The following is a 10,981-nucleotide window of genomic DNA, read 5'->3' on the forward strand; positions in this document are numbered from 1 at the left end:
GACCTGCATGTCCTCGGCAGAGTGGGAGGGGCTTTGAAATGTTGGGCCATAGGGCAATGGGGTTGATTGGTGCGGGTGTCCTGAAGATGTTCCCTCAAGCGCTGTGACTTGACTCTGCGAGGAGTCTCCAGTCTCCCCAATGTAGAGGAGACTGCATCAGGTGCAATGGATACAAGAAATGACATTGTTGGATACACAGGTGAAAGCCTTCGACCGACCATGGCGCGGATTCGATTTCCGGGCCGGAAAGAAATTTTCAGTAGAGCTATCAGGCTGTGCTTGCATCTCCCTGGTGGTCTAGTGGTTAGGATTCGGCGCTCTCACCGCCGCGGCCCGGGTTCGATTCCCGGTCAGGGAAACTGTTTTCAGGGGGTTTAGGGGCTCCCCGTTCTTCGGAAATGCTCTGTACAGTTATTTACTGATCTTCGTCGTTCCTGGGTGCAGCAGTGTGTCGTGGCTCGCTGAAATAGTGTCCTGATTCAGATGTGTTTGATTGTGTTGGGGTGATTGCTTCTGTAGTTAAGTTCTTGGTTCGCGTGCATTGTTTTCCTGTCGACGCTGTTTTGAATTGACCATTGACTGTTCGCTCCACTGTGACATCAAGAAATGGCACTTTGTTGTTGTTCTCCTCTTTTGTGAATCTTATGCCAGTAAGGATATTGTTGATGGTGTTGTAGGTTTCCTCTAATTTGTTTCATTTTTTGATGAGAAAAGTGTCATCGCTGTAGCGGACCCAAAGTTTGGGTTGGATCGTTGGAAGGGCTGTGTGTTCGAGTCTCTGCATTATTGCTTCTGCTAGGAATCCTGATGCTGGAGGTTTCGTGCGTATTTCGTTGATTTGTTTGTAGGGCTTGTTATTGAATGTGAAGTGGATGGTAAGGCACAGTTCCACGAGCTTGACAGTGCTATCTTTGCTGATGAAGTTGATGCTGTGTTTGTGTCTTTGGTTCTTCGAGTAGTGTCTTCAGTTTTCTTTGGCCACGTTGATGTTAATGGATGTGAACAGGGCTGTTATGTCAAAGGACAACATTAATCCATCCTCTTCTATCTCAGTGTGTTTGGTGTTCAGGAATTCTTGGATGGAGTAAATGGAGTGGAGTGAATCTTCGACTTGGGGTTTTAGTCCTCAGTGGAGGTGTTTTAGCCTTCAGTGGAGGCCTTTGACTAGTCTGTATATTGGTGTTCCAAGTAGTGAGACTATGGTCTAAGGGGGGCTCCTGGTTTGACGGGGAGGAGAACAACAACAAAGTGCCATTCCTTGATGTCACAGTGGAGCGAACAGTTAATGCGGAACTTCAAACTGGCATCTTCAGAAAAACAACAGACCCAAACCAAGTACTTAACTGCAGAAGCAATCATCCCAACACCCACAAACGAAGCTGCATCAGGAGATTATTTCAACGAGCCACTACACAGTGCAGCACAGAGAAACTACGAAGAGCACAAGAGAAATACGTATATAGTGTATTAAAGGAGAACGGGTCCCCAATAAACCCCCTCCGCCGATTTCTCATTGATACATTGAAGGTGACTCTCAAAAATTCGGTTTGACCCTCCATTCTTTCCTGTTTGTTTTTTGTGGGTTTTGAAAGCTTTCCCAATCCTCTGACTGAGTATTGGAGTTGGAAGGTTGTGTTGTGGTTGTACAGGACACTTTTTAGGCCACTTTTGGAATATTGTGTACAATTCTAGTCTCCCTCGTATCAGACGGATATTGTGAAATTTGAAAGGGTTCTGAGCACCAATGGGTCCACAGAGATGAAGAGGCCCTTCTGCTGCCCTGAGTGTGGGAAGGTCTTCAGTGATTCCTCTGCCCTGCTGACGCACCAGTTGGTCCATACCGGGGAAGGATGTTCTCCAGCCCCAAGTGCGAGATGGCCTTCAGCAGTTCTTCCCACCTGCTGAGACACCAGTGGGTCCACACTGAGGAGAGGCCGTTCTTCTGCCCCGATTGCAGGAAGGGCTTTGCACTTTCCTCCGACCTGCTGGCCCATTGGTGGGTCCACATGGGGGAGAGGCCGGTCAGTTGCCTAAGTGAAGGAAAGCCTTCATCAATTCCTCTGTCTTACTGAGGCACCAGTCCGTCCACACCGGGGAGATACCATTCTCCTGCCCGAGTGTGAGAAGGGCTTTACCGCTGCTCCACACTGCTGAAGCACCAGCTGATCCACACGGGGGGATGGGGGGGTGGAGAGGGGAGGCCTTTTTGCTGCCCTGAGTGCGGGAGGTCCTTCAGCAATTCCTCCACCCTGCTGAAGCACCAGTGTGTCCACACCGGGAGAGGCCCTTCAGCTGGCCCGAGTGTGGGAAGAGGTTCATGTTTTCCTGCAACTTGCGGAAGCACCAGCGGGGGCACCAGTGCTCCCAGCAATCAGATCCCACTGGTAACGCTGCCTTTAGTCAACCCCCAGGACTGAACCTCCTGCCAGTTCTGACAGTGGGTGCAGTGGGAGAATAGGTGGGCTGTTTTTGTTTTCTGCTGGACTGCAATTTCCTGCCCCACCCCCCACAACTACAACCCCATGGTGGCTCAGGGTTAGCACTGCTGCCTCATGGCACCAGGAACTCAAGAATAATTCCACCCTTGGGGTTCTGTGTGCAATTTATGGAGGGTAGGAAAATGGATCTGAGTGGGTTAGTCCTCGGAAGATCAGTGCAGTTGTGTTCGGCTGAAGGACCTGTTTTTCCACATTGTGGGTGTGCTATGATTCTATGAACTTTGCCTTCAGTGGACACTGTTGCTCATTGAGCCCGGGACTGCACATTGCCAATGAAATGATCCAGAGAAACCTAAGACCGCAAAACCATCGGAGAAGAAGTTTGACCTTCTCTGCCATTCGTTCGTAACAAAAGTATTGGATGAGATTAGCTACAGTGTGGAAACAGGCCATTTGTCCAAACAAGTCCACACCGACCCTCCGAAGTGTAACCCATCCAGACCCATTTCCCTCTGACTAATGTACCTAACTCTATGGGCAATTAAGCATGGCCAATCAACAAGACCTGCACATCTTTGGTTTATGGAAGAAAACAGGACCACCCAGAGAAAACCCACGCAGACATTGGGAGAATGTGCACACTCCTCACAGACTGCCACCCAAGGCTGGAATAAAACCTGGGTCCCTGGCACTGTGAGGCTGCAGGTGTAACCACTGAGCCACTACATATTGCAACCCGAGGTTGGCAAGCCGGGGGTTGGGAGAATACAGCAAGCCAGGCAGCACCAGGATGTGGAGTAGTCAGCGTTTTGGGTATTAACCCTTCTTCATTACTGAAAGAGTGACTTATCTATGAGAAAAGATTTACATGAATGTTGCTGGGGGTTGGAGGGTTTGAGCTGCAGGGAGCGGCTGAATAACGTGGGGTTGTTTTCACTGGAGCATCGGAGGCAGAGAAGTGACCTAATAGCGGTTACAAAATCATGAGGGGCATGGACAGGGTAATAGACAAGGTCTTTTCCCTGGGCTGGGGGAGTCCAGAACTAGAGGGCATAGGTTTAGGGTGAGAGGCGAATAATATAAAAAGGGATGATATCTTCCTGCAGAGGGTGGCACTTATATGAAATGAGCTGCCAGAGTATGTGGGTCAGGTGTTGTCAAATGGGACTAGATTAATATAGGATATCATGTCAGCATGGACAAGTTGGACCGAAGGGTCTGTTTCCATGCTGTATGTGTCTCTGACTACTGGTCCTGATGTAAGTTTAAAATAGAGTCCAAGTAACTTTGAATAGTTCAATCTTGTTGAGCTCACCTCCTGAAAAGTTTCAGATGAATCCCTCTGAGAGATACTGTTTAAACATGCTGAGTTGGACAAAGTATCCCATCAAGTTCAACACAAACCCAGAGATGAAGAAGTCAGAAGTCAGAACACCAAGGGGACCAAAACTGATCACAATATTCCAGGTGCGGCCTCATCAACGTCCTGTATAACTACAACATAACTTGCCAACATCTGTACTCAATTCCCTAACAGATGAAGGCCAGTGTGCTGAAACCTTTCCTCACTACCTTGTGTACCGATGTTGTCAGAGATATAGGACCGACTTTTTACTGATGCAGAATCCAGCTGCTGAGAGCCCAGAAGCAGAGTAGTGCTGCGTGAGTGTGCTGGGCTTTAGATTTTGATACCACCTCCTCACACCTCTAGAGACCTCAGGTCTGTAGCTTGCCTTCTTATCTTCGAGGGTTTTCCACCTGTTTGAAACAGCCTGTCCTGCAATTAACCCCTTTATGCCAAGGCGTTCCTTCTACAGGCAGAATTAATTGTCCTTCTGTCACACAGTTATTAAACACCATTATCTCATCTGTCCAAAGGAACTGCTCATTGTTTTGCCTCCTCCTTCCCAGTGATAGTTAATAAATGTTATTTGTTAACTCCCTTGTAGCAGTTTCTCATTGGCCCTTTCGTTTCTTGGTCCAGAAAGAGTTATTGCTGACTCATGAAGTTTTCAAAGTTCTGGAGTTTACAGGACCACACCACATTCCTCTCTGCCTCCCCCAGGAATAACGATTGCTCCTGAGGTACTCACAGTTCCTGACGTTCCTTGATATCCCCAAATACAATCCATATGTCAGGAAATCACTGGTGCTGCCCGGACATAGATAGTCAATGTTTGAACAGAAGATTATGGGGAGAAAATGCAGAAATCCGAAATGCAAAGAGACTTGGGAGTTCAAGTCCAGGATTTTCTCAAAGTAAACTTGCAGGTTGAGTTGCACTTTCCCCTGCAAGTGCCGAATGTGTGACACCAGCCCATTTACCTATTCCCTCCTCGCTATCCAAGGGGCCAAACTTACATTCCAGGTGAAGTGGCCCTTTACCTGCACTTCCCACAACCCAGTCTACTGCATTTGCTGCTCACAATGTTGCCTCATCTACATTGGGGAAAACGAAGCCTTAACTGGGTGACTGCTGCACAGAACATCTACGTTCTGCCTGCAAAAAAGACCCTGAGCTTCCAGTTGCCTGCCAATTCCACACCCCACCCTGTTCCCTGGCCAACATCTCTGTCTCAGGTTTGCTGTTGTGTTCCAGCGAAGCTCAGCACCAGCAGAACGAAGAGCACCGAATATTGCACTTGGGGACCATACATCCCTCTGGTCCCAATATCCAATTCAATCATTCGAGGACCTGAACTCCATAGTATCCTCGCCCCTTCCACACACACCAAGCCTTGTTATCACATAGTCTGTCATTCCACACTACTTCGCCACGAACAGTCTCCATTATCAGTTATTCACCCTCCCACGCAGATCGTTATCAACTCCTTTTTCTGTCCAACAGTTCTTCCCTCGCTTTGGGCTCTGTCCTGATCTCCGCCTTCCTCCCACAATATCTTTCCCATATAAACCGACATTTTCCCAATCACCATCAGTTCTGTGGAAGGGTCACCGGCAACTCCTGTTTTTTGTTCCTGATATACAGCATCCGCAGTTCTTTCAGATTTTTATTGAGAGAGAGTTGGAAATTGTTTCGAGAGACAGAAGGAGAAGGGGGAGAAACAGAACAGACATGAACGTAAAATCATTGTAGTGCGATCACTTCCCTTAAGTATGAATAGAGCGCATGGACCATCTGTGAGCTTGTGGCGCAACGGTAGCGCGTCTGACTCCAGATCAGAAGGTTGCGTGTTCAAATCACGTCAGGCTCACTACCATCAACGTCTAACATTTCGAATGAAGACAAGAGTGCGTTGTATCGAAAGTTCTTTGCGGGAACTTTCGATCACACGTGAATTTTGCTGTCAGTTTGATTTGTGAACACTGTGTCAGGGAGGTGGTGTGCCCATTGTTTGGGGAAATGCTCAGCTCCCCGCAATGTGAGAAGTAAAACACAAACTGTTCATCACGGGATTAAAACACACAGCCGCTTCGTTCAGTTGGTGACAGCGCAGTGTGAATCACATTATACCGATATTTTTACAACATAATCTAGAGATTTCCATCCAGGTTTTAGTCACATCAAACTGCCACGTAATGCTGTCATGGCCTCAGTAAACTATAATAACGTGAAGATCGCTGGGATGATTTTCTACATCCGACTGCAATATAAACACAGATCATTGTTTCCAGTTTTGGTGGAACAAAAGACATCATATTGGTGGATAATTACAGTTAGTGCAAACACAGCTAGCCATCGATAAATATTAATCCTGTTCCCTTCAATGGCCAAATTTCAAATCAGAAACCAAGTGCACTCGGCTGCTTGTAACATAGACAACATGACAAAATGGCTCATAGGAGGAGAAATGGGGCATTGAGAAGGAGTGAAATGTTTGCTTTAGGTCACCTCTACAATTGTTAGAAAAACAGGTTGAAAGGATTCTTAAAAGGTGTCTGAAGGAGTGGTGAGGGATAACACTTCAGACAGCACAAAGTGGAAGACCACTTTCTAGTGGAAGGAAAAGACATTCCTTATTTCTGAAAGAACTGGGAAACAGAAGAGGGGATGAAATCTGACTTGGGAGCTATTTCCTATTTGTTGAGGATGTCGCTTCATCACAGTCTTGGTTTCGAGCATAATCTCTTCATCAGGAATAAAGGGTGGCCCAAGGGGGCTGAGAGATAAATGGGAAGGAAGTGGTGCTGGAGTGAAGGTAGATGGGAGTGCAATAGATAGATGGAGGTCGGGATTGATGGTGATAGGTCAGAGATGAGGGTGAAGTAAATAGGTGAGAAGCAAGGTGGACAGGAATGACAGGTCAAGAGGTTGGTGTCGAATTGGAAGGTTGGATCTGGGACAAGGTGGGGGAGAGGAAATAAGGAAACTGATGAAATCTGCATTGATACCATGTGGTTGGAGGGCCCTAGAACAGAAGTTGAGGTGTTTTTCCGACAAGTGTCGGGAAGCAAGAATTTGGCAGTGGAGGAGGCCCAGGACTTGCATGTCCTTGGTGGAATGGGAGGGGGAGTTAAAGTGTTCCGCCACAGGGCGGTGTGTCGGTTAGATTTAGAGTCCCAGAATTCTTCCCTGAAATGTTCCGCTAGTTGGCGTCAAGTTTCCCCAATGTGGACGAGACCATATCACGAGCAATGAGCATAATCTTATAAATAGTTTGCATAAATCTTAGCCCGCCAGAGTTATTTTCTTTAATTAAATTAAAGAAAATTTTTATTCAGTTGGATGACTGCATGAAACGGTTTGTTGGTCCGATTTGAATCATCACACCCAAAAGAGACAATGCCATGAATATCAGTGAACTGCTCTTTTTGTTAAAAACCACAAGTTCTTGATTTATTTTCACAACTTACTGGTATTCACACCTGCATATTCGATGTCAAACTCTGACATCAGAAATTAAATTACAGCATTAATTTTGACTTACAATATTCGAGCAAACAAATTAATAGCACACAGTGAATCGCAAGTCTGATTAAAATGAAATTAAATCTGACCAAAAAAAATATAAATTCAAGATGGGAGATAAGAAATGGTGGAAGGGCAGAGGGCAAGAAATGCAGCATCATAGAATGTGCTCCTCCAGAGAGTGCATTTTACCAACTACCACTGCTAAATATAAACACTCTGATATGATCCTCCGGTTTTAATGTAAACCATAACCCCATACAGTAGGTACCATTTAAATGAGTTAAAAATACAATCCTTGAGCAAATCCACCTTCCAGCCTTATTCAGCCGCTCCCTGTAGCTGAAACCCTCCAACCCCCAGCAACATTCCCGTAAATCGTTTCTCACAGAGAAGTCAACGGTTCAGTCCTGAAGAAGGGTTAATACCCAAAACGCTGACTACTCCACATCCTGGTGCTGCCTGGCTTGCTGCATTCTCCCAACCTCCTGCTTGCCTACTTCGGGTTGCAACATGTAGTGGCTCAGTGTTTACCACTGCAGGCTCACCGTGCCAGGGACCCAGGTTAGATTCCAGCCTTGCGTGGCTGTCTGTGAGGAGTTTTCACATTCTCCCAGTGTCTGCGTGGGTTTTCTCTGGGTGGTCCTGTTTTCTTCCATAGTCCAAATATGTTTAGGTCATGTCGATTGGCCATGCTTAATTGCCCATAGAGTTAGGTATATTAGTCAGACGGAAATGGGTCTGGATGGGTTACTCTTCGGAGGGTCGATGTGGACTTGTTGGGACAAATGGCCTGTTTCCACACTGTAGCTAATCTCATCTGCACTACATTTGTCATTAACGAATGGCTGAGTAGACTCGATGGGCCGAAAGGCCTAACTTCTGCTCCAATGCTCTTGCAGTCTTAGGTTTCTCTGGATCATTTCATTTGGAAATGTGCAGTCCCTGGCTCAATGTGCAGCAGTTTCCAATGAAAACAAAGCTCATATGATGGTTGAACTCCTACAGTGTGGAGACATGTCCTTCAGCCCAACACATCTGCACAGATTCTCCGAAGAGTAACCCACTCAGATCCATTTTCCGACCCTCCATAAATTGCACACAGACCCCCAAGGGTGGAAGTATTCCTGGGTTCCTGGTGCCATGAGGCAGCAGTGCCAACCGTGAGCCACCATGAGGTTGTGGTTGTGGGGGGTGGGGGAGGCAATTGCAGTCCAGAAGAAAACAAATACAGCCTACCTACTCCCCCACTGCACCCACTGTCAGAACTGGCAGGAGGTTCAGTCCTTGGGGGTGACTCAAGGCAGCGTCACCGGTGGGATCTGATTGCCGGGAGCGCTGGTGCCCCCGCTGGTGCTTCCGCAAGTTGCAGGAAAACATGAACCTCTTCCCACACTCGGGCCAGCTGAAGGTCCTCTCCCCGGTGTGGACACACTGGTGCTTCAGCAGGGCGGAGGAATTGCTGAAGGACTTCCCGCATTCAGGGCAGCAGAAAGGCCTCCCCCCTCCGACCCCATCCACCCGTGTGGCCAGCTGGTGCTTCAGCAGTGTGGAGGAGCGGGTAAAGTCCTTCCCACATTCGGGCAGGAGAATGGCATCTCCCCGGTGTGGACGGACTGGTGCATCAGCAGGCCTGAGGAATTGATGAAGGACTTCCTGCACTTACGCAACTGAGCGACCTCTCCCCCATGTGGACCCACCAATGGGCCAGCAGGTCGGAAGAAAGAGCAAAGCCCTTCCTGCAATCGGGCAGAAGAACGACCTCTCCTCAATTTGGACCCACTGGTGTCTCAACAGGTGGGAAGAAATGCTGAAGGCCATCTCGCACTTGGGGCCGGATAAACAGCCTTCCCCGGTGTGGACCAACTGGTACGTCAGCAGGGCAGAGGAATCACTGAAGGCCTTCCCACACTCAGGGCAGCAGAAGGGCCTCTTCGTCTCTGTAGACCCATTGGTGCTTCAGAACCCTCTCAAATTTCACAATATCCTTCTGATAGGAGGGAGACCAGAATTGTACACAATATTCCGAAAGTGGTCAAAATAATGTCCTCGAGAACCACAACATAACCTCCCAACTCCAATACTCAGTGAGAGGATTGCGAAAGCTTTCAAAACCCACAAAAAACAAACAGGAAAGAATGGAGGGTCAAACCGAATTTTTGAGAGTCAACTTGAAAGCATCAATGAGAAATCGGTGGAGGGGGTTTATTGGGGACCCGTTCTCCTTAAATACACTATATACGTATTTCACTTGTGCTCTTCGTAGTTTCTCTGTGCTGCAGTGTGTAGTGGCTCGTTGAAATAATCTCCTGATGCAGCTTCTTTTGTGGGTGTTGGGATGATTGCTTCTGTGGTTAAGGATTTGGTTTGTGTGCATTGTTTTTCTGTAGATGCCAGTTTGAAGTTCTCCATTGACTCTTCGCTCTACTGTGACATCAAGGAATGGCACTTTGTTGTTGATCTCCTCCCCTTCAAACCAGGAACCTCCCTTAGACCAGAGTCTCACTGCTTGGAACACCAATATACAGACTAGTCAAAGGCCTGCACTGAAGGCTAAAACACCTAGTCGAAGATTCACTCCACTCCATTTATTCCATCCAAGAATTCCTGAACACCAAAGACACTGAGACAGAAGTAGATGGAATAATGTTGTCCTTTGACATAACAGCCCTGTTCACATCCATTAACATCAACGTGGCCAAAGAAAACTGAAGACACTACTCGAACAACCAAAGACACAAACACAGCATCAACTTCATCAGCAAAGATAGCACTGTCAAGCTCGGGGAAGTGTGCCTTACCACCCACTTCATATTCAGTAACAAGCCCTACCAGCAAATCAACGAAATACCCTGAAACTACCAGCGTCAGGATTCCTCGCAGAAGCAATAATGCAGAGACTCGAACAAACAGCCTTTCCAACGATCCAACCCAAACTTAGAGTCCGCTACAGCGATGAAACTTTTATCATCAAAAAATGAAACAAATTAGAGGAAACCTACAACACCATCAACAATATCCTTCCTGGCATAAAATTCACAAAAGAGGAGAACAACAACAAAGTGCCATTTCCAGATGTCACAGTCGAGCGAACAGTCAATGGTAAATTCAAAACAGCGTCTATAGGAAAACAACACACGCGAACCAAGAACTTAACTACAGAAGCAATCACCACTGCACATACAAGCAAATCTGAATCAGGACACGATTTCAACGAGCCACGACACACTGCAGCACCCAGGAACTACGAAGATCAAAAAATGACTGTACAGAGCATTCAAGAAGAACAGGTAGCCTGTAAACCACCTGAAAACGGTTTCCCGGACCAGGAATCGAACCCGGGCCGCGGCGGTGAGAGCGCCGAATCCTAACCACTAGACCACCAGGGAGATGCAGACAGATCCTAATAGCTCTACTGAAAATTTTTTCCCTTCCCTAAAATCGAATCCGGGCCGTGGTTGGTCGAAGGCTTTCACCTGTGTCTCCAACAATGTCATTTCTTGTAATTATTGCTCCTGATACTGTCTCCTCTTTATTGGGGAGACTGGAGACTGCTCGCAGAATTAAGTGACATCGCTTGAGGGAACATCTACATGGCACCCACACCAATCAACCGCATCGCCCTATGGCCCAACATTTCAAACCCCCTCCCACTCTGCCGAGGACATGCAGG

General features: G+C 47.3%; 3 non-coding genes across 3 annotated transcripts; 2 read left to right on the forward strand and 1 right to left on the reverse strand.

Annotated features, from left to right (window-relative positions):
* The first annotated feature begins 286 nt into the window (after window positions 1-286).
* On the forward strand, window positions 287-358 carry trnae-cuc (transfer RNA glutamic acid (anticodon CUC)). The gene has a single exon. It is a non-coding gene; the product is annotated as a tRNA-Glu (tRNA).
* Window positions 359-5,581: 5,223 nt separating this feature from the next.
* Window positions 5,582-5,653, forward strand: trnaw-cca (transfer RNA tryptophan (anticodon CCA)). The gene has a single exon. It is a non-coding gene; the product is annotated as a tRNA-Trp (tRNA).
* Window positions 5,654-10,625: 4,972 nt separating this feature from the next.
* Window positions 10,626-10,697, reverse strand: trnae-cuc (transfer RNA glutamic acid (anticodon CUC)). Its single transcript has one exon. It is a non-coding gene; the product is annotated as a tRNA-Glu (tRNA).
* Window positions 10,698-10,981: the final 284 nt, after the last annotated feature.

The sequence above is a fragment of the Chiloscyllium punctatum genome, chromosome 36 (genome assembly GCF_047496795.1).
Source record: "Chiloscyllium punctatum isolate Juve2018m chromosome 36, sChiPun1.3, whole genome shotgun sequence".
Taxonomy (NCBI): Eukaryota; Metazoa; Chordata; class Chondrichthyes; order Orectolobiformes; family Hemiscylliidae; genus Chiloscyllium; species Chiloscyllium punctatum.